The sequence below is a fragment of the Lepisosteus platostomus genome, chromosome 10 (assembly GCF_059453375.1).
Source record: "Lepisosteus platostomus isolate fLepPlt1 chromosome 10, fLepPlt1.hap1, whole genome shotgun sequence".
NCBI classification, from domain to species: Eukaryota; Metazoa; Chordata; class Actinopteri; order Semionotiformes; family Lepisosteidae; genus Lepisosteus; species Lepisosteus platostomus.
The window spans coordinates 35,220,761-35,245,941 of record NC_142620.1 but is presented as its reverse complement, the minus strand read 5'-3'; the positions used below and the strand labels follow the sequence as shown (position 1 = coordinate 35,245,941).

At 39.8% G+C, this 25,181-nt stretch overlaps 1 pseudogene; it reads right to left on the bottom strand.

Moving 5' to 3' along the window:
- Nucleotides 1–3,517: 3,517 nt before the first annotated feature.
- On the bottom strand, nucleotides 3,518–20,447 carry LOC148653660 (uncharacterized; annotated as a pseudogene).
- Nucleotides 20,448–25,181: the final 4,734 nt, after the last annotated feature.

Genomic DNA, 25,181 nt, shown 5'->3' with positions numbered 1-25,181 from the left:
AAACAAAAATACTTTATTTTTCATAATTTCTAACAATGAAAATGATTTAAACTGCGATACTTATCATTCAACGAGAGCTCAAAATATCACAAGGATCCTCAAGACCTCAACAAAGACAGCAGAAAAAGATATGTGTATGAGATACATGAGAATCCAAGCTCTTTTATCTATGCTTTCTTATTTATGCTAAGAAGTAGTCTTTAAATTTCTTTATCACAAAGTAAAAAGTCAAAATTCTGGGGTGTGCATATACCAGAGATTATGGCACCGCTTCAGAAAGGTGTCAGCCAATCAGATTCCAGGACAGGAATTATCTGTTTTATAATCGGGAATATAATATAGAATCACATATCTAAAGAAATTAATAATGATATTAATTTAAGGATCTAAATATCTAAATCTATGTATCTATATAGCTGGTAGTATTACTGTATTTCACTTTCTTTGTAAACACGTTTTGTTAACACCCGAATCGCAGGTGGATTCTTTTTTTTTCTTATGGTCTGTAGCTCAAATCCTGCTTAACTAAAAATTAGACACAAGAAGAGTATTATTGGACAATCTTGTGAGGCTCTGGTGAAATTTCTCTGTAAACTGAAGAGTTATAGAGGAGACATGTTGTGTATCGCTTCTTTTTACACTTGTAAAAAAAACATTCCAATGTTAGTGCGACACGGAAGATATTATTAATAATGTTGTGCTTTTGGGCTTGTGGTGTATTGGTCGTTAGTGAAAAGATTTAATCATTTAATCTCTTTACTGTGCACATTTTAATCCGCTCAGTATTGAATATTTATATGAAATTTTACTAAAGGGAAATTTTAGCAGCTAAGCTTAAAAAGCAGAGGAGCATAATGCATGCAAAGGTCATAAACTATATTAATTTAGGAACATAAAGATATTATGTAAACTGTATGTTGCTGGTATTGGTATTTTAAAGAAAAAATACACACCAATATTCCATTTCTCCCTAAACATTTTAAGCATCAAAGTCTTACATGTGGTTGACCTTCTGACCATATTTCTCTATCTGTATTGCTGTTTCAGTTCGTGTCACATGACTTGCCTTGGTCACGTGACAGTTTAAGTGACCGATTTACAGTATAAGCATGAGGTCGGATGTTCAAATCCAGCAATCGCTATGAATTTTTTTTTAACAAAAACACTTCTTTGAAAAACTAAAATAGCAAATATTATGGAGACTACAGTATATTGACATTTTTTATAATTCAAAATAACACAACATGTTCATACTGTATGTACACAGCAGTACCGCAGGTTGAACTGTATGGCGCAAATCCACCTAAGCCCAAAAGCCCAACATTAATGTGCATTTGCCTGGCGCTGCGCGGCTTTCATCACTCTCTGCGGGAGTGCTGGCTGTGACGAATTAAACCGGTTTCACAGGTATTTTCAAAGTAGAATAGGGCGAGTCTTCCAGCGAAAGGCACCTCCCCCTATGGAAACATGTTTTCTTAGAAAAAGAGATTCACAGCGCGAAGCTGTGTCAGTCTTCTGTGTAACAAAATCGTTTTAAACACCATTGGTGCTGTTTTTAAGAAGCTGCTGAGTAAAAGCATGGGAATCTTTCTTCTGTCAGCAGTATTGTGTATATAAAATAAAAATAAAAACTTGCAGCTTAATCAGAGATTGTAAGATGATCATGAGGAAGTATATTGCATGTCTAATGGTCTAACAAAAACTACAGTATGCTTTATAGTTCTTAAACCGATTTTTATTTTTCAGCACAGACAACTTTGCCTGGTAGAACGCCACAATTCACACTCAACCACATCACAGATCAGTCCCTGTGTATGAGATATTGCTGTTTGATCTTTGATGTGAGCTTTAATACAGAGCTTATCTCTATTAATATAACTATCGAGTGGTATTAAATGCAACTTTTTTTATATAATTGACACTTTTTTAAAATTTATTTAAAAAATAAAAATGATTACTCTAACCTTTCCACATTTGATCTCATGAGGAAATACCTGTAGTATACGCTCCTGCTTTGTTTAACAATCGTATGAAAAATAAATCTAAATAGTGAGAAAGCTATCTTTAAAGTGAATTAAGGGACTTACAATGCAAATATAATGATTTACAATGCATTGTCAGATTGTGAACCAATAACTGCATTTTAAAGACCATGAGTTGTGAAAATGTTCACAGCTTGCACATAAAACTATCAGTGAGCTAATTATCTTTTTTTAAACCTCCGGTTTTTCATCGATGCGTAATTACGCACTAGCTTGAATCTGAGGGGATCGCTGTGTACACATGTTGTGATATTTAGATATTTAGAAATAATGCCACCTCGCCGCGGTTCTGGAGGGGATGGCCTGCCAGGCTTTGCTGGATGTACCCAGGGACCAGCGGTACAACTACGTGGCGTTGGCGTCGGCCCTCTGGAGGCATTTTGGCGGGAGAGAGGAGGCGCTGGGACTGCTGTGGGCGAGATTGGCCCAATGCTGCCACCGAATGGGAGAGCCACTGGGTCCTGTCACCGCAGACGTGGCCTACTTAGCCCGCCAGGGTTACCCTACTCTCCCGGAGGAGGCCCACCGGGATATAGCGCTCCAGGCGTTCCTCCGGGCCCTGGCGCCGACTGAGGTGCAACGCCATGTGATGCTGGCCGCGCTGGTCCCCTTGGAGCAGGCCCTGGCTCTGGCTGAGCAGGCTGATGCTGTATTCGAGGTGACCGGTGGGCACAAACGGAGGGGTGCTCCCTGCCAGGCAGCGGAGGCGGTACACGGGGAATCAGACGGGGAGGAGGAGACGGCCAGCGCAGCGACGCCAGGGGAGCGATGACGGTGGGTCATCTGCCACCGCTGTGGGGAGAGGGGGGACTTCGCCCTAGAGTGCCAGGCGCTCGAGCCCCGGTTTTGTGCCAGGCGCTCGAGCGTCCTTGAGCGACGCTACCCCCGTTCCGGAAAGCCAGAAGGAGCGCTTCACCCCGCCTGCTGCAGTGGGACGGGTTGGCCACAGCTGGGGCTTATTTCAGGCCCTCGTCGACATCGGTTTGAACATCATCCTACTTCGGCCTGATGTCCGAGGCAGCCGGACCCCCAGGATGGGAAACCACCAGCCTGCGCCTGAGGATGGTGACAGGGCAGGCCGCAGAGGTCCTCGGTAAGCGGGCGCTCACCTGCAGTTAGGGGCTGTGAGGGTGAAACACCCCTTCTACCTCGCACCAGTCCGCAAGGACTGTATCCTGGGGTTGGACTAGTTGCAGCAGGTGGGTGGTTGACTTGACTTGGGCAAGCGAGAGTTGGTGGGGTAGGGGGAACGAATCAGTCTCGCAGTGGGCGAGGCAGGAGGTATCCAGGGCACACGGGTTGACCGGAGCAGGAAGCGGAGGCGGCAGCGGCGGGCATCGCCAGGGCCTGTCGGAGCTGCGGGTGTCGGGCGAGCATGCCAGAGCTGACTCCCAGGCCACCCGGCTGGGTGGTTGACGGGGCGGCTGCTAGGGGGAATGTGGGGGCCAAGCGCAATGGTGAGATAAGCTTGCCCCTCACTCCAAGTCTATGAAGGCACTCTGGGCACTGTGGGAGGCCTTGGAGGTGAGAGATGGGCTGCTGCTTGGAGAATCGCACCGCAGAGTGACCGTGGCACCACAAACTGCCACCTGACCTCGCCGCTGGAGGGCACCTGCCATCCCCGGCGCAGCACCCCATCCCTCACCTCCAAGGCCTCTCTCCCACAGTGCCCAGAGTGCCTTCACAGATAGAGTAATATGGTCAGAAGATCAACCACATGTAAGACTTTGATGCTTAAAATGTTTAGGGAGAAATGGAATATTGGTGTATATTTTTTCTTTAAAATATAAGTACCAGCAACATACAGTTTACATAATGTGTTTATGTTCCTAAATTAATATAGTTTATGACCTTCAGATGCGTTATGCTCCTCTGCTTTTAATGCTTAGCTACTAAAATTTCCCTTTAGTGGTAAAATTCCATATAAATATTCAATATTAAGCGTATTAAAACATGCACAGTAAAGAGATTAAATGATTAAATCTTTCCACGACTGACCAACGCACCACAAGTGCCCCTGTTTTGTCATTTCGGCCAGCCAATCACGTACCGTGGTAGGGCGTGGTGGCGCACGCGTAGATGGCCGCGGTACGGGTTTGTACTGCGAACTTTGAATGGCTGCATCTGTACCACTTGTAGGGAATCTTCATCGTTAGATGTTGACGCTTCCTCATTACCAAAAACACTTTCAGAATGTATAGGAAAGCCTCCGTCTGCGATGACTGTGTCAGTGTCTGATGTCTGCTAAAAAGAAAGTCAGGTGTTTAAAATGACATAAATTAAACGTACACTGAAACAATAAGCAGAGTGTAATTAATAACGTACTGCTTCAGTTTGCACAGCGACAGCACAGTGCGGTCTGCATGTGTGAGATGGTAGACTCTTGTTTCTCGGATGTGTTATGAACTGTGTAAACTTTGTACATAGTGCCTCTTTACAAAAAACATCCTGAAGTCCTGGTTCCTTTTCACGTTGACGAATGTGCTTTGCATAAAAAAGAGTAACATTGGTTCAGAAAGTTGCAAATTCATGTCTTTTTAAAAACGTGGCTTGACAGACAGGTCGAATCTTCACATGTCCCTTGATGCCTATGTTTATTTAAGAAGGAGAGAATGCGATATATCTGAGTTCTTCAAATTTTTTAAAAAGGACACCACTATGAGGTATTAAGACGTGTTCGTTAAAGCCTCTTTGTAAGAACATACAATTGTTTGCTGATGTTCGCTTTTTAAGGCTACACCCACAACTCTTCTGATTTGGGTATGATATTGGAGACAAATTTAATTTTCCTGTTCACACAAACGCAGAGAAGATAATTATAGTAAATGCAAAATCCACCACCGTGCCTTTACCAGGGCAAACAGAGGAACAAAGTTGCAGAATTGTTACTCTCGCACCGGTAACAGAGCGCTTGAACTCGGTAGATGGGGTTACTGGAGGTCATAGTCACCGTACATGGTCACGCGATCACCAGAAAAACAAGGCGCTATATCTCGGGAACAAAAGCACCGCAGACGCTACATTCAACGGCACAAACCGGCACAAATGCAGCACTGACGATTGAGACCGGTCCAGTTCCCCTACGACATTGTAGGGGGGCTGAGTGACATCACCCACTGACAAAGAAGACATTATATCTAAGGAACAAAAGCAGCTAAGAAGTTACTTTCAATGGCACAAACCGGCACAAGCGTAGCACTAACAAATGAGTTGCGTTTCATCGATTGTGCTGTCCGTTAGGGGTTCCAACTTCACGGATCCAACCTCATGTAGTGTTAGTTCACTCTCTCCTCACCATTATGTGTGTTTATTCTCAGGTGATGGTGAAGGTCTGAGTCGATACAAGTTTAAAAAACCACGCATGGGATTTTCAGTACCTCCTTGTGTGGAAACTCAGGCCATTGTCCGCAGAAATCCAGAGAAGAAGGGGAGCATTTCCAAAACATCTGTGAAAAAGGGTTGATATTAGTTAAGAGTTGTCTGCGATGTATTATAAAACATACTTTTATCAATCACAATTAAAGGTGAATTAAACTAATTAAAAACAAAATTCCAACTTACAAGTTTTCTATTTTTGGTAATTTGTGGTATTCAGTATTGCGGTCTTCTGCTAATGCACTTTTTTTCTCATCCATACAGACGCTACACCGTCAGAAAATAAAGTAGATGCACAAGAAAGAAGGACAAAGACTTCAAATACTGTAAATGAAACAGAACACAAGATGAAGCACAGCTGCGACAATAGGTTCATATATTTTAAGCGGTGTCAAGATGTAATGTTGAACCACTTTATTTCAAGTTACAATTAAAAGGTTGTCAAAATGAACTTTGTATCACATCTCTTAAACAGTTACTTTTTTGGTGGAATGTTAATTCATTAAAAGTTCCTAGTTAACACAGTTTTCTGTTTTTGAGATATTCAGTATTGCTGACTAATCCTTTATTAGCCTCTTATTTTTTTATTCACACAGACGCTGCATCTTCGAACAGAGAAAACAATGTGGAAGAAACGGTGGGGCCGACGGTAGTTCCAGGGGAGAACATTTCATCATGGAAGATTGCAGTTAAAATGCTGTCCAGATCAAAATGTGTCAAACCTTTGGAAAGAACTGATAACGCGTTTAGAGATTTGTAATGCGGCAAATTGTGCGAGCTACATAGCTCGGTTAGTGGCTACCGCAAGAACTAATGAATTGGATAAAAAGAGAGATTTAGAGCACTGAATCAAAATCTGTTTTTACAGATGTACAATCCGTTCTACCCAAACCTGTCCAGTCTTTTACCACTAGACTTTTTGACATAACTTCTACAGAGGATACAGCTCTAAAATCAGGATTTCCTGACCTGACAATGATATTTTATGGTTCAATGATGCCGACCCCTGGTGTCTGTAAATGACTCAACATGCGGTCTAAGAAGTGGTTAAAAGATCGAACCCTTACTAACATCAAGCGTTTGTATGTTAATAAAATAATTAAACTTGCAAAAGCATTTTTGTTGAGACACAAAAGGTTCAGAGAGAGGCACAAGATTTCCCAAGGCCCACCCAAGCCACATAATGAGAATGCTGGGGTAGAAAATAATGTAATGCTCAGGGTTGGGGTAGTAGAACCTGATAACGATAACAATGAAAACCAAGAGCCGGTTGTGATGAATGATGAGAACGATCGTGGCTGTTGTGATGCAAATAGAGACCCCCTTAATTTTCCTGGAACGTGTGCATAGTTATGATAGACCGTATAATAATTTCAGAGCAACAGAGAACTATGAAAAATTTCGTTTTGTTAATCTTGACAGAATAGACTCATATTTAGAGGCTATAGACGTTGTGCATGGTGCAGTTCAGAGAATATTGAATGAACTTTGGCAAAACGTAGAGCCGAATGATTTTGTACAGTTGCGTTTGTCTTCCGGAAGCTTTAACAACCCATTTTACTTGCTCAGAAGATGCCCCGGTGAATTAAATGCTGCTGATTTTTAAATCCACATCTCAGACCTCTTAAAGAGCCACGCAGAATTTCTCACAGATGGCAGCTTCAGATTAGTAGTTACCATAGTTCGGAAAATGTAGGGTGGTGCCCGCAGAAGGTTTAAATCAATTTTGTACAGTAGGGTAACTGAATGGAAAAAGCGCACCTTATCAACTTGCATTACCTGGACAGTAATTTGTGTTTCGCCGGTTGTGTATATGGTTTGATGAATACTGGTTGTAGTGATAGGGAAAAGTTGCAGGGGGCTAAACGATTACACAACAAGTTGGGTTTTTCAGAGAATCAGAAAATTAGCTTTTCAGATGTTGCAGCTTTTGAAAATTATTTAAAGGTGGTCATTAAAATTTTGTACCATGCTCAGGAAGAGTGTAAATATTTTACATTGGGTCCCATGCCATCAGAATCTAAAATACTTTTTGTTCTACTGCATGAAGATCATTTCTATGGTGTTTTAAATATTAAAGCTTCTGTGGGGTCCTTATACAGATGCAGCCATTCAAAATGCGCGGGCGATACCGCATTATTTTGCGGTGGGCTTTACGCAGTCTACCGCGAGTTACCAGTAAATACCCCTAGTTACCGTAAATTCTCCTATAATACCGCAAGCAAAATAATAGTATCCGGAATTCCCGCAAGGTGGAGTTAATAAAGCTCAACCTCTCATGTTTGAGCTGTCGCCATCAAAGTCTTTAACGAAGATATTACTAATAGTATTAATAATGAATGACCTTGGACAAGCTGTAAACTCAAAGTATGCCCTGGTCCACATTCTTTTTTTCATTGACCGTCTTTGTAAAAGTAACACCACAGCATTTCGCAATCACGCATTTGTTTCCAATCATGCAAAGTACAGTAATTTTTGAGAATCGATTCACCATGCCTTTCACATACTCATAAAAGAGATTGATTTAGGAACATAAACATATTACTGTATGCAAACTGTACTGTATACAGTATGTATATGTATATTTAATGTCTTAACTGTGCCCGTTTAAGTATTGAATATTTATATGGAATTTTACCACTGAAGGGAAATCTTAGTACCTGAGCATAAAAAGAATAGGAGCATACTGTAACACGTGTGAAGGCCATAAACGATATTAATTTTGGAACTTAAACATACAGTATATGGCTGGTCTCGGCACTTTAAAGAAAACATACACACCAGTATTCCATTTCTCCCTAAACATTTTATGCATCGAAGTCTTTAACTAACGTGATACCGGAGTCAACAAGCATACTTTTAGAATTTGATTAAAAGGGAATATAATATGAAATCGCATATCTAAAGAAATTAATAACGATATAATTATATTCATGTTGCAAAAAAACTGCAACGGACATAAAAACTCCCTTGCTTTTAACAGAGCGTTCCATAATTTCTAACTACGAAAATTATTTAAACTGCGACACTTATCATTCAACCAGAGCTGGAAATATCACAAGGATACCCAAGAGCACAGCAAAGACTGTATTAAAAGAATCGCGTATCTAAAGAAATTAATAAGATATAATTATATTTGTGTACTGCAACAGGGCTGTGTAGGGCTGTTTCGCCTCTCTTTCCATGTGACTTCCCTTGTAGCCTACTGGTCTACGTGCCTGATTACCAACGCCTGGGTTGTGTGTTCAAATCCAGCTGGCGCTGTGACTTTTCTTTTAACAAACATTTCTTTGAAAAAATAGAATAGCAATATTATGGACAATCAATTGACTTTTATATTTCAAAATATCACAACATGATCGAATCTAAGTCATTTTTGATAACAATGAATAGTCACCTTCTTTCCTTCTGACAACGGTCCCTGCTTCTGCTTCCTGCTTCTATTGTGTGTGTGTGTGGGGGGGGACCCCTTCAGATCTCCCTTCAGATTTAAAAGGTTATTAATCATATCTTCGGTGTCGCATCTTACCAGTGCAGCTGATCTTTTGCTGCCTGGGTGGGTCAACTATCACAAAGCTTTAGAGAACCTAACATTTCTATTATCAACAAATTGTAAATTTGTAATAGAGTAAATTTTTATAGAGAAATGGAGGCTGGACAGTATGCGTTACAATATAAACATTTATTATGATTTAAATCGCGTTTTGATTTAAATCGCAAACGCGTATTTAATTATATGTGTTTTTTTTAATCATAATCAGACAAATGCAACGTAAATTGATACAGTATCTTTGTCTTCTAAGTATCTTAATAAACGTTTAGCATAGCTTTCTACCCGTTTAGATTTATTTTTCTTAGGATTTTGGGATCAAACGTGGAAGGATTAGATTGTAATCGTTTTTATTTTTCAAATACGTTTTAGAAAAGTGTAATCTATACCTGCCCAGACTGTACGCCTTCCTAAACCCCGCCCTGACCACTTTCACTCCTGTCCTGCTCTTCCCCGCGCACCCCAGCCGGGCACTCTTCGGCCTCTGCCCTGGACGAATGTATATTTTGATATTTACACCCGGCGCGGCACCGAGAGAGCGCCTGCATTTATAACTTCGTTTTTAAAATTAGTCAAGCAATATGAAGCATCTCCTTTTACTTTTAAGTCCCTTAAATACATTGAGCACAGCTTTCTCACCACTTAGATTACTTTTTGATACCATCCTTACACAAAGCAGAAACTTCTTGTATTTTCCGATGACATACAGTACAAGTGGAAAGATTACAGATTTTAATCGTCTTTAATTTTGTTATGTTATACATGTTAGGAACGTTTCATCTATACAAACACCACAAAACTATTCTCGATTGTATTTCTGAATGTTATGTTACACCTACAGTAGTTCACTGCTTTAAATACATCGAATAAAGAAAGTTAGGTGTAGCACTTTAGATGTTTTTTTCTGAACCAGCGAAAATCTGATCATGTTTCTCTATAACAATAATAAAAAACTTTATTTTACATATCACCTTTAAAAGTGGTATCTCAAAGCAATACAGTAGATGTAAACCACAGATTACAAAGTAAATACCCAGACAAACACAAACTCGTTTTTAATAAAATGCTTTTATTCTTTCAGCAGAGAGAGAGAGAGACATCCAGCAGGTTTTCATTGACAAAAAGTAATTGTTTTTTTTACATTCCTCTTGTTTAACAGGACAAACGTGAGACTGTCTTTCTCAGACTCACATTCCCGAATGTCCCCCGCCCCGGTCAACAATCCTAGGAAGAACACAAAACAGCCTGTTAATAAAATTGTTACAATTTTGTTCGGTCAGTTCTTCCTCCCAGAATTTATAGATCGCATTGATCAGTTCCTGCTTTGTGACGGGCTTAGCAGTTTTCCGAACGTAGTTTTTCAGAGAATGCCAAACCATCTCTATCGGATTTAGATCTGGGGATTCGGCTGGTTTTCACCTTCACTCCTTCTGCCACAAGCCTCGCCCTTGCTGCTGTGTGTTTCGAACAATTCACGGTCCATAATTCCTTCGAAAATAAGAAGTGGTCCCGGGCCTCTTCTAGATATACCCCCCCAGACGTGAACCTTCAGTGGATGTTTGGGCTTTGGCTTGTCCACATATCTCCCCCTTTTGCAAAATGACATTGTTGAAAACTGTTCCAGAGCCACTGTTGTTTCGTCGGTGAAAAGTAAATCCTGAAATGCCTCCCGGTTCAATCCATTGGAGCGCTTGTTTGAGTCTTTCCTCTTTGTTTTTTAGCCTTATCATGAGGCATGTGTTGGTTTTTCTGTATCTCCATCCAAGCCTCCTGCGCACTCTTCTTATCGATGTCGGACTAACGGTCGCACCGAGGTCAGCCCATAGCCATCTTTGGACTTGCATCGCCGGCAGCTCATCATTTTCATTAGTCATCAGAAATGAAGATGTCCATCGAAGCCAAATAAAGTACAATGTCCCGTGTTGACTTCCCGTTTCTTTTCATCTTCATTATTTGGTGTGAGAGAGTTTTGTGATTTTGGCCATTGTCCGTCTCCTTACCAAAGATAAACAGTGGTGCAGCTTGAATTCTGTACCTATATACTGTATGGTATGGTACAGATAAAACTTACACCATACCGATGAGCTAATACCAGGACACCAGGAAATGTGTCTGATGCATTAGCAAGTTAAAACAATTGCGTCAAAAACCTGGGTGTAACAGCTGTCCCTTTTTCTGATCACTCGCTCTCTGGATACACGTCTCATCTGTCCTGTTCTTTGTTTTCCTAATTTGCTGATTATGCCTGCTGCGATCCACTCCTACCCTCACACCTAAAGAAAACTATTTTAAATTTCTTGGCGCGGTTCATTGTGCAATTAACCCCTGTATGTGCTGTCCTTAAGGTGATATCACATAAAGGTTATACTGCTATTTAATTGGATATGCGATTAAAAAAAAAAAAATGTTGAATCCCCGGCGGAACACATTCCATAAGAATCAGTGCTTTTATATATCGCCTTTAAAGTTGGCTTCTCAAAATGCTTTACAGGATAAAAACAACAATAACAGCAACAACAACAATATTGTATTTCATTGCACTTTGACAGAGCGTCCTTAAATCAACTGTTGACTCTTCTCTCTTTACTACTTGTTTGGAGTGACTGAGCTCAGCTCTGTACCACACAATGATCACCCCAGAGTCTCTGCCTCAGGGGATTTGTTTTTTTTTTGACAGAGGGCAAAAAACTCTCTCTCGCTTGCCCCCCCCTGTGTATTGTCTGTTTTTTTGTGCTGTCCTTTGACAAAACAAGGCTCGCCAGATAATGTGAATCGAAACCTGTTTTTCTAGCTTTTAAAGTCGTGTGATGTGTAAGCGGGAACACATCATTATATCTTACATATGAAAAATACATAATATAGCCCCCAAACAAACGCAAACGTGTTTTTAATAAGATGCTTTTATTCACTCATAATCTGACAATTTCAGGAAGACTAAGGAAGGACTAAGGGAATTGTCATCTGTTGCTGAAGCTCTGTGAGCTCGGTGACTTTGAGACCACTTGTTATCCCAGGTTGTTTGAATCGCCACAATTCAAATAGAGAAAAAAGAGCTGACTGACAAGATTTAAGATGTAGCTGTCAATGTTGGATTAAAAAAAAAAACACATTGCCCGACGTTTGTTGCATTGCTTGAAAAATAACTTTATTTCGAGAGACTGGATAAGTAATTCAAGTGCTTTTTTAACTTCCTGAAAAACAACTAATAATTTAACTATATGTGCAAACATTTTATGATATGTCGCTGTTGTGAATGTCTGTGGACATGTGCTGGCTGGACAGGAGGCTCTACTGTACACAGAGAGGGGCGGGAGGGGGGGACAAGCCGATACATACTCTTAGAGTTTGATTAATAGGGAATATAATACAAAAATATAGTACTAAAAATAAGATACACTCTACAGACATTCACAACAGCGACTGTCAGACGATAGGACACAGCGGCTTAGACACCCGCTGAATGGAAAGGGGCACTTTAATGTTCTGTATGGCTAATACTAGAGCCAATACTTTAATATTCTTTTCTGTATGTTTAACAATAGTGGGTACTGGCCTAATTCGTCCCTGCTCCCGTTGTTAGGTGTTAATGTGTTGTTGTTAAGTGTGAATTTGTACCTGTTTCCCTGAGGTCTGGCTTTTTTTCTGGAAAACCATAACTCTGGTCTTGTCCAGATTGACTGTCAGCGCCCAGGTCTGTCAGTGCTGATCCAGCAGTGACAGGTTCTGCTGCAGCCTCTGTTCTGTGGGCGACAGCAGGACCAGGTCATCTGCAAAGAGCAGGAACTCGATTTCTGTAATTAATGCAGATCAGTAAATCAAGGGACAAAAGAATTGTTGCGCCCAGCTCCTCAATGGGCTTTGACGTGCTAATGCGTTGGTTTAACAGTCCGGGTGTGGCAAGCCTCAGATGTCTCCCGACTTTGGCAAAAGGAACCTGCTTTTCATTGGACGGGAAAGCAAGAGCAGACCGCTACGCCGCCCTCGTATTTCGAAATCTTGTGACTTTTGAAATTTACTGGGGGTGGACCATGTCTGTAAATTTCGATGGGTCCAGAGGCAAAAGTGCCTTGCCTTGCAATCTCTGGGAAACCATTAGTAGCATGGTGAATTGGAGATTCTCAACCCTTACTTCGTGCGACTGGAAAATAATTCGTGATTGGATCAACGGAATGCTTCGTAGAAGGAGGCACTCTTTTCCTCTAGTCTAACAGTCTGTCCACAAACAAAACATTCCTGTTAGACAAGAGGAATGTAAAAAAACAATTACTTTTTGTCAATGAAAACCGGTGTGTGTGTCTCTCTCTGCTGGATGTCCCTCTCACTCTCTGCTGAATTAATAAAAGCATTTTATTAAAAACGCGTTTGCGTTTGTCTGGTATTTACTTTGGTCCCTTTAACTGTTTTTCCATCTACTGTATTGCTTTGAGATATCACTTTTAAAGGTTATATGTAAAATAATGTTTTTTATTATTGTTATAGAGAAACATGATCAGATTTTCCCCGGTTCAGAAAAAAAAATCTAAAGTATACTAGTTTGTCACTCTTCTCATCCCTTCTCTGCTAAATGGCTTTTGAATAGAGTCACATGAAGAGAAAGGTGAAACAGCCCTACACAGCCCTGTCGCAGTACACGAATATAATAATATCTTATTAATTTCTTTAGATACGCGATTCTTTTAATACACTCTTTGCTGTGCTCTTGAGGGTCCTTGTGATATTTTGAGCTCTGGTTGAATGATAAGTGTCGCAGTCTAAATAATTTTCGTAGTTAGAAATTATGAAATGCTCTGTTAAAAGCAAGGGAGTTTTTATGTCCGTTGCAGTAAAAGAAAATGCCTGATAAAGTAGGGCTTGGACAGATTCCAAGTGCATTTTTGCAATTTACGTTGCATTGTCCATTGTGCTGCTGTAATACAGTTTAAAATAATTCAAAGTCTAAACTGTATCAGCTTTATTTATGGGTTGCAATTTAGAAAAAGTCAAAAACCGCACTTAAAATGCAATTTAGAGCTTTCTGGCAAGAGGAGACACCCAAATTAATAATGTAACATGCCACTGTTTGTGCATGAACAAAGTTATACTGCTATTTCCTTAGATACGCGATTAAAAAAAATAAATTTTTGGAATCCCCGGTGGAACACATTCCATAAGAATCAGCGCTTTTATATATGGCCTTTAAAGGTGGCTTCTCAAAACGCTTTACAGGATAAAAACAACAATAACAGCAACAACAACAATATTGTATTTCATTGCACTTTGAAAACCAAGTAATAACTTAACTATATACTATATAATATATGACATGCATTTTATGATATGTCGCTGTTGTGAATGTCTGTGGAGTGTATCTTATTTGCCTGTCTGTCCTGGCTCTCTCGCTCGCCCTCCCCCCTCTCTCCCTCAATTCAATTCAATTCATGTGCTTTATTAGCATGACAGATGGGTACAATCAGTGTTGGGTATTTACTTTGCTTTGAGATTCCACTTTTAAAGGTGATATATAAAATCAAGGCTTTAACTTGCTTTAACTCCGCAAGTCTGAGTTCTCGTGTCTGTCCTATCCGAACCCGAAAGTATTACAATATGTATCTTTATAGCAGGTGGTGTACAACGTTTTTGCATAGATAACACTTTTATAAAATGTATTTAAAAAATAAAAACGATTACAATCTAATCTTTCCACGTTTGATCCCAAGATCCCAAGAAAAATAAATCTAAACGGGGAGAAAGTTATGCTGAAAGTTTTTAAGATACTTAGAAGACAAAGATATCAATTTATGTTGCATTTGTCTGATTGTGAATCAAAAAACACATATATTTAAACACGCGTTTACGATTTAAATCAAAACGCGATTTAAATCAATATAAATGTTTATATTGTAACGCATAGGTGACTATTCATTGTTATTAAAATGACTTAAATTCGATCATGTTGTGATATTTAGAAATATAAATTTGTTTGGTGCGAGTGAGGTTTTATTTAATCTCTGACCAAGGGAAACGTTTCATTTTTTCAAAGAAATGTTTGTTAAAAAAAAAGTCATAGCTCCAGTGGGATTTGATCACAGACCATGTGCCATGGGAGTCAGGAACCTAACCCACAGCGCCACTGGCAAGGTCATATGCAGAGTGCTGAAAAAGCACTACAGAAACATTATCAACAGACAATGTACAGCGTGTACTATTCTTGTGTTGCGGTACATGAATATAATTATATCGTTATTAATTTCTTTAGACATGCGATTCCATATTATATTCCCTTTTAATCAAATTCTAAAAGTATGCTTGTTGACTCCGGTATCTCGTTAGTTAAAGACTTCGATGCTTAAAATGTTTAGGGAGAAATGGAATACTGGTGTGTATTTTTTCTTTAAAGTACCAAGACCAGCCATATACTGTATGTTTATGTTCCAAAATTAATATCGTTTATGGCCTTCACACGCGTTGTAGTAGGCTCCTATTCTTTTTATGCTCAGCTACTATGATTTCCCTTCAGTGGTAAAATTCCATATAAATATTCAATACTAAAATGGGCACAGTAAAGACGTTTACTGTAAATCTTTCTACAACAGACCAACGGACCACGAGTGCCCATGTCGGTCAACCAATCACGTACCGCGGTACCGCGCGTCATCGTGCGTCACAATGTGCGACGCCGTAGCCAATTACCTCTGGTACGTGTCTGTGCCGCGCACTTTGAATGGCTGCATCTGTATTTTTACAGTCACTGCCACGCCACATGCAGCCACAAAAACATGCATGCATGCATTAAATCTGGTAAAACATGTTTAGATCACCAGTGTTGTGAAATTGAGGTAGAAATTCAGAATTGCCCTGTCTGTAAAGTCTTTTGTCATAGCTCTGTACGTGTTTGACGAGACAATTTCAGAATACGGCGATGGGTATCAGTAAGTGTGAGAGCAGGTCCTTTTGTGAGAAATGTGGGGTTTATAACCTCACAAATCACAAATCTTAAGAGAAACTGTGCTTCTGATATTACATCAAAATCGACACCCCTGACACTTGTGCTACATACAGCCTTTGGAGAACCTCAAAATTTCAAACAAGTACATTTTGTTTTTTACTTTGAATGCATGCAAGAAACAGGGACACACATTCCAAATCACGTTTACACCCTTCACATTAACAACAAACAAAGCTGGGAATTTTATGGTGAAACTTGTTTAAAGGATTTTGTGTGTAAGTTTATTGATGGTTGTTTCAAAACTTTACTTTTATATCGCACAATGGCAAGGGCTATGACAATTGGTATGAAGAAATGTGTTTAACTTGCAGGCTGAATTGAAACGTTACTGCAAGGAGGATATTGCAATTCTAAGAGAAGGTTGTGTCAGATTCAGAGACGAGGTCATGAACATGAACAGCAGGCATTTGTGACTGAGTCGGGGGCTGTGTGCATGGTATGCATTGACCCCTTTCAATTTGTGACAATCGCTAGCTTGTGCATGGCATGTTCAGACTTATTACCACCGCCAGCAAAAACAATTTTCTACCCCCAGCATTCAGTGGCTTAGGTACATCGAACATACAGAGCACATTAAAATCCAACTCGCATTAACCACACCTGGCAAGTTTAAGGCGGACCATATTTTCTGGATGGTTATGCTGTGATTGATGGAGTGCAGACTGCTTTTGAGCAAAAATTATTTTTATCTGGTGACAAATACTACTTTTGGCTGGTTGTACAGAAAGGCGATGGTAAAAATTATTTTTCTGAAATTAAGAGGTTTTAACGTGCGTGTTTTGTGGGAGCACGAGTTCAGAGACATGCTTGTTGAAAATGGAAAATTTCTCACATCTGCTCAGTTCCCAGAGCCCCTGCAACCATGCGATTCCCTTGCATGCATTACATAGAGAAGCCTGGTGAAAACATTTATTACTATGATTTCACCAGTCTGTATCCATTTGTGAACAAAACTAAAAAATACCCAGTGGGTCACCCCAGAATAATTTATAACAATTTGAACGGGTATTTTGGTTTAGCAAAAGTGAAAGTTTACCCATCCAGATGGTTGTACTTTCCTGTTCTTCCAACAAAAATTGTTTTTCATGCTGTGTCACACGTGTGTTGAAACAAAACAGAGCATCCCCTGTGCACACTGTGATAGAGATCACGCTTTGACTGGCGTGTGGTGCACTCCGAAATTACAGGTGGCCTTAGATCTGGGGTACAGGGTGGGTGAAATTTACTAGATTTGGCATTTTGACGAGGCCTCACACAATCTTTTTTCTGACTACATCAAACTGTATCTGAAAGGAAAACAAGACGCTTTGGGGTTTCCAGAGTGGTGTACTGATGCCAAGAAACAGCAAAGGTACTGCATATCAATGAATATTATGAAAAAGAGGGTGTCCGCTTGGATCCCGAAAACATTAAAAAGAACCCAGCCAAAAGACAGCTCTTAAAAATTGCCTTGAACAGTTTATGGGGCAAGTACAGGTAAAGACCCAATTTACCACAGACCACCATTGTGAGAAACCCCGATGAATTGTTCAGGTACTTATTTGCGCCTTATTATGAGGTGTCAACCTGCAAGTTTATCGATGAAAACACAGCCTGTGTCACCTGGAAACACACTAAGACCACTATACAGGCCAATCCAACACCAACCTTTTCATAGCTAACTTTTCCACCATCTATGCCTGATTGGAGTTATACACATTGTTAAATGCTTTGTTAGACCGCTGTCTATACCACAACACAGACTTGGTCATCTTTGTGAGCCGCTAAGGGGAGTGGAATCCAGAACTGGGTGATTATATGGGGGAGTTGACCAATGAAATCGATACCAACCAGCACATCACAGAATTTGTATCAACAGGGCCTAAGTCGTATAGGTACAAGCTGTCTGGAGGGAAAGCCTGTTTAAAGGTAAATGGTATTATGCTCAATGTGAGTAATTGCAAAAAAGTTAACTTTGAGAGGCTTTGTGTTTTACTTTGGCGTTAACCCTTATGATGAGGGCTGGGAATTTAAATACATTTTTATTGAGCAGCCGGGGATTGTATGTGTTAAAAAGGACTGGTGCATCGAAACCCAGACATTAAAGAAAACGCAGAAAGTGGTGTATGACAAGAGGGTGCTCCAGGAACTTTTTACATCGCTGCCATATGGATATCAATACGATGGATGTCAGGTTAAAGCACCCCTTTTCCTGCATTTTGTCCGGACCTTCAAATTGTGGTAAAAGTTCTTTTATAAAACAGCTCTTGAAGAGTGGTGATGCCATTATCACTTGTAAACCTGAAAACGTCATCTGGTGTTACAGCTGCTGGTAGCCTCTTTACTCAAGAGTTGCTTGTGAAATTTCCATATATTTAGTTTATAGAAGGTCTACCGGCGTTGTTTTCTGATGATCAGTTACTGCCGGCTGATAAAGTAAATTTGATTATAGTTGATGATTTGATGGAGTCTGCGTGTGAAAATAATGAGATGGAAAAGGCTTTTACCAAATATGTACACCAAAGAAACCTTAGCATTTTGTATATTGTGCAAAATGTGTTTTGTCAGGGGCAGAAAAGCAGAACCATTGCATTTAATACAAAGTACACGGTGCTTTTTAAAAACCCTAAAGATAAACTACAGATTACAATGCTGTCCCGACAGATGTACCCTGGTAAGGCCAACTTATTTTAGAAGCGTTCGAGGATGCTACTAAAAAACCTATTGGTTACTTGCTGGTGGATTTAAATGCAGAACACTACTGATTGAGAACAGGTCTTTTCCCCCCAGATGTACCCACAGCTTATGTATTAAAAAAATCTAAAAGTCGATGATTTTGCAGCCACAGTCTCAGTTGACAAACCGCATTCGGTCCGATGACATGTCTTCACGCATTCGGAGAAACCTGACTCTCTTACAGTTTCTGATAATAGCCAGCCCCAGTCAGCGGAAAACTATTCTCTGTGGAGCCACTGACGACCTTGTTCAGACAATCACAGAAATCACATTGAACACTTTGAAAGGGAACATACCACTATCTGCTAAGCAGTTGACCCTGAAGAGAAAGCGTAAGACTTTGAGTTGAAAGGGGGTTTCTCTTTAAAGAAAGAGACTCTTAGTTAACCAGTCCTGTGGTTTTATAGGGACACTGTTGATTACGGGGCTTCTACAAAATTGATAATGGAGCATGCTGAAAAAATGTACATTGTACCATCTCTGAGAGTAATCTGGCAATGAGAGCGATGTGAGACGATTAACAGCCCGTAGGCTGGATGATGAAATGAGAGACATTCTTCAAAATACACATATGACCAAATATGAAAAAGTGAAATTGTATAGTCAGGTGTTACAGCAGTATCTGACCTTAGTACATCAAGAGGCTTCTGAAAAGGGGACTAAGTGTTGTACTACCTGAAAATGCGCCCGCCGATCTATCACCCTCGTTGCCACAACCATGCCCCTTGCTCCTTCTGACCATGTTGTTGCGCATTTAAAAGCATACTTTTAGAGTTTGATTAATAGGGAATATAATATAAAAATCTAGTACTAAAAATAAGATAAACTCTACAGACATTCACAACAGCGACTGTCAGAAGATAGGACACAGCGACTCAGACACCCGTTGAATGGAAAGGGGCACTTTAATTTTCTGTACGGCTGGTACAGCACCCCACCGCGCCCGTGCGCCAGCAGAGAGAGAAGACACACACACAGTTTTTCATTGTCAAAAAGTAATTGTTTTTTACTTTTGTACAATTTTTTTTACATTCCTCTTGTTTAACAGGAATGTTTTGCTTCTGGACAGCCTGTAAAACTAGAGTAAAAGACCACCTCCTTCTTTGAAGCATTTCGTTGATCCGATCACAAATTATTTTCCAGTCGCACAAAGTTAGTGTTGAGAATCTCCGATTCACCATGCTACTAATGGTTTCCTGGAGATTGCAAGGCAAGACACTTTTGCCTCTGGATCCATCGAAATTTACTGATGTGGTCCATCCCCAAATTTCAAAAGACACAAGATTTCGAAACACAAGGGCAGCGTAGTGGTAGGCTCTCGCTTTCCCATCTATACCGATGCACTGCAAGTACAACCCCCCCTCTTTCTCTTGAGTTATGGGCAACAGTTGGATATCTGGGAGAACTGTTCGTTCCACTGGCGTCTGTGAATTCCGCTGTGTAAACGGTGCTTCCTGAGGGGAGATAGACGGTGGGGACAGCATCAGCCAAGTCCTGGGCAGTGGTGAGCAGAGAGGCCGGGAGGAGTGTCCTGAGGCAGTGTGTGCTCTGTAGGGGGCAGAGCTTCCGCCAGGCATTGCAACCTGCGCGGCGGGGAGAGGCACTTATCGGGAGACAGCTGCTCTAGCGTTTGACTGCTGGTACACACTGTCTCTGGCTTCTGCATCTTCAGGAGTGTCTCTAACCTCCCAATCCTCCCCAGTAATAAGTCATACTGCTCCTGCTGCTGCCGAAAAGTCTCCATACAGGTGCTGCTTCTACAGGTTGGCACCCTGGCCATGGCGCTTAAAAATAGACATTTTAGTTACGGAGGCGGAAAGGCACCCCCCCCCCCCCACCTCTGGGTGCCTGACTTGTCGCCATCTTTAACTGTTCCGTGTCCGAGTCGCAGTAGGTAGAGACACGTACAAAAAAAAGTTCATCCCAGCTACAATACATATAGATTTTTCTGGTAAGAGGGAGCAAAACATCAGTATTTACTGCTAGTAATTAGTGTATGATTTATAAATATAAAGTTAAAATCTCGACAAACAAAGCAATGTAGGAAATGCGCACACAGACATACACAGAAAATAAATCCGTTCTGACATCTCAAATCAGTTTTGATCAAGGTCTCCAAAACGAACAAGAAAAAGAGCATTTTCAGAGATCAATTACGCTGTGTTTATGTAGAATAAGCGATTAGATTTATGAGCAATCTAATTTCTTATTCGTTTAAAACAGTGAAATGTCAATTGCAAAAGATCACCCATTTTTCACACATAAAAAGTGGTTATTAACTCTCAAAATCTGTTTTTATAGGTTTTAAAGTCGTGCAATGTCTAAGCTGGCACACATCATTATATCTCATTTTTAAAAAAATTAAAAATCTTTTGCCCAGTCTAACAGTATTGTTATTGTTATGTTTATCTTGTAAAGCGCTTTGAGAAGCCACCTTTAAAGGCGCTATATAAAATAAAGTTTATTTTATATAAGAGGTGTTAGTGGGTCCAGCAGGGGGCGCTCACCCTGCGGTCCATGTGGGTCCTTATGCCCCAGTATAGTGACAGGGACACTATACTGTAAACAGGCGCCGTCCTTCGGATGAGACATAAAACTGTGGTCCTGACTCTCTGTGGTCATTAAAAATCCCAGGGCGTTTCTCGAAAAGAGTAGGGGTGTAACCCCGGCGTCCTGGCCAAATTTCCCATTGGCCCTTACCAATCGTGGCCTCCTTATAATCCCCCTCTATGAATTGGCTACATTACTCTGCTCTCCTCCCCACTGCTAGCTGATGTGTGGTGAGCGTTCTGGCGCACTATGGCTGTCGTGGTGGTGGAGGGGAGTCCCCATTACCTGTAAAGAGCTTTGAGTGGAGTGTCCAGAAAAGTGCTATATAAGTGTAAGCAATTATTATTATTATTATTATTATTATTATTATTATTATTTTGCTGGACAGAGAGGTGAACATTAATATCCAGAAGACAAAGATAACGATTTATGTTGCATTGCCAGACTGTGAATCAATAAAGACATTTAATTAAACACGGATTTGGGGTGACGGGAACTCTTAATCTAATTAAAAATAAAAATAAAAAAAATAGGTTTCGATAGTTAATAATCACTTTTTATGCACAAAACACGGGTGATTTTTCCTCTTCCTGATCAGCTTAGAAATCTCTGTACGCTGTAAGGTTTTTACTTCTTAATTAAACACATGTTTTGAATAGAAACAACGTATGCTGTTGTCATCCTGGTATCCTCACAGACCAGGATTACACTCAATGGGCAGACCTGGCTGCCCAGAGAGGACAGGCTGTGCTCCCACTGCCAGCAGGGAGAAATAGAAACAGAGGTGCACTTCCTACTGCACTGTGACAGGACACAGGAGAAATGGAATACTGGTGTGTATTTTTTCCTTAAAATACAGTACCAAGACCAGCCATACACGCATTTATATAGCACCTTTAAAGGTGGCTTCTCAAAGTGCTTTACAAGATAAAAATTTCAGTAACTCAAAGTATTTATTTAAAGTAATAATTTAACAATATATGTAAATGTTTTATGATATGTCGCTGTTGTGAATGTCTGTAGAGTGTATCTTATTTTTAGTTTTGGTTTTAGTTTTGTAGCCAAAGGCTACATGATCAGTCTCACAGTGCATGACAAGGAAGATTAATAGACATAAACATAAACATAATCTCATGGCTAAATAGTCAAGTCTAGCCAAAAGAGAAAACATCAACTTTATTTAAACTCCAACTAAAGTATTAAAGGCTTTTAATTACCGTACTTTTATGGAACATGACTTTGCTAAAATGTATTTAAAAATAAAAACGATTACAATTGGCACGCCTGTAGTTTTTTCGCACGCCTGTAGCCTGTAGCTGAATAGGCAATGAAAACATTTGTCTGTCTTTCTGTGGGGGGAAGGGGGACTGTCTTTGATTGGAGAGCACTAATATTCTACTCTGAGAATGCTCGTTGTCTTTTCACTGATAAACTTCTGTTAACAAAAACCACAGTATGCTTAAGTATGCTTAAGAGTTGTCAAAACGTTTTTTATTTATTCTCCGGCACAGCCAGCCGGCTGTTGAGTGGTCACAGTGCAGGTGGGCACCTCAAATGTCCTGCCCCCACTGTGACTAGAATATACTGTACACAAAGCACTGAAATCTTTCGAGCAGATGATCAGGTGTTTCGCAGACGTAGGCATAGTACGTAATTCAGGCTTTATGAACTCACACCTGGGATTCGACTAATTAGGGTTATTAATTGTTAGTTCTTCAAGCCTGAATCGAAACCTGTTTTTATAGCTTTTAAAGTCGTGCAATGTCTAAGCAGGAACACATCATTATATCTTATATATGAAAAATACATAATATAGCACCCAAACAAACGCAAACATGTTTTTGATAAAATGCTTTTATTCATAATCTAACTCACATAACTCACATTCCCGAGAAAGTTGTCATCTGTTGTTGAAGCTCTGTGAGCTCGTTGACTTTGAGACTACTTGTTATCCCAAGTTATTTGAATCACCACAAATCAAACAGAGAAAAAAGAGCTGATGGACAAGATTTAAGATGTGGCTATATAAAAAATGAACTAAAGAATGTGCAATTAAGTTTTTTTGTGCCTGAAAGATTTTCTTCATCACCATTTTACTGATTCCCAGTTTTAGGTGCTCTGGGATGTGTTCAGACACAATCAAGTTAGTATGTGCCAGAAACCCAAAACTATTCTCTGAAGACATGTTGGCAGTGCACGAAATGTTGTAGCTAAAAATCATTTCTAGCACTCACGGGCTGAGAAGTATAACATGCAATAGGTGAGTATTTAGATCTGCATTTTTTCTGAAAGTTAATGCTAATTGGCATTAAATAAAATTTATTTTAGAAGCATTTTCAGACATATTTAGTACGGCATCAGAAAACAAAAACTACTTTTTGCTGTACCTAAAATCAGCACTGTTCTGATTTTGTTCACACAGGGAATCTTCACAAGAGGAAATGGCTCTGTCTTCGCATGAATGTGAGTGTTTTGCGTCAGGGAAGACGAATATGAACCTATTTCCCTTTGAAACTCATAAAAAAAGACACACTCACCAGAGCTTTCACAACTAAAACTAAAACAACTAAAACCTCTTCACTGTGTGAAAATACAACCTTTATAAGTTTATGTGGGTAAATAATTGCTATTAGGAATGATTTTTTAATCTATCAATGTTAGATTAAAAAAAACACATTGCCCGACGTTAGAAAGCATCTTGCATTACATTGCTTGAAAAATAATTTAATTTCGAGAGACTGGATAAGTAATTAAAGTGTTTTTTAACTTCCTGAAAAACAAGCCAAGCTATGAGTAATCTTTACAAGACATGTCTTTAGATATGCAATTCCATAATGTATGCCCTATTAATCAAATTCTAAAAGTATGCTTGTTTATTCCGGTATCGAGCGTATTCGCAGAAAAGCTTAAAACTACCACTTTTTATACACGTTATTTCACAAGTTAGTTAAATACTTTGATGCTTAAAATGTTTAGGGAGAAATGGAATACTGGTGTGTATTTGTTCTTTAAAGTACCGAGACCAGCTATATACAGTTTACATAATACTGTATATGTTCCAAAATTAATATAGTTTATGACCTTCACACGCATTATGGTCCTATTCTTTTTATGCTACTAAAATTTCCCTTCAGTGCTAAAATTCCATAGAAATATTCAATTCTAAAACGGGCACAGTAAAGACATTAAATATACATATACATACTGTATACAGTACAGTTTGCATACAGTAATATGTTTATGTTCCTAAATCAATATCTTTTATGAGCATGTGAAAGGCATGGTGAATCGGAGATTCTCAAAAATTACTGTACTTTGAATGATTGGAAACAAATGCATAATTGGATCAACGGAATGCTGTGGTGTTACTTTTACAAAAAGATGGTCAATGAAAAAATACAATATTTTTGTTTACAAAGAGGGTTACAAAGAATGTGGACCAGGGCAATACTTTGAGTTTACAGCTTGTCCAAGGCCATTGATTATTGATACTATTAGTAATATCTTCGATAAAGACTTTGATGGCGACAGCTCAAACATGAGAGGTTGAGCTTTATTATCTCCACCTTGCGGAAATTCCAGATGCTATTATTTTACTTGCGGTACAATGCGGTACTATGCGAGAATATACAGTATTAATACGGTAACTTGCATTACACCGCGACAAGCGCACCGCATTATAATGCGGTATCGGCCGCTGGTTTTGAATGGCTGCATCTGTATATACATGGTGTTAAACCCACACGTCATATTGACGGGATATAGTGATTTTAAACTTCCAATACCTGATTTGAAACCCAGCATCCATGACAGATGGTTATGCATGTGCATAACAAGCCGGTTATCACCAACAGTCCTGACAGACCGGCTAATGGGGCTGTATTTAAAACCTACACTACTTAGCTTGGTTTTGTCTACAGCGCGCTTCATTTCAAGTATGAGCTGGTCGATGCTGCTGTAGTAC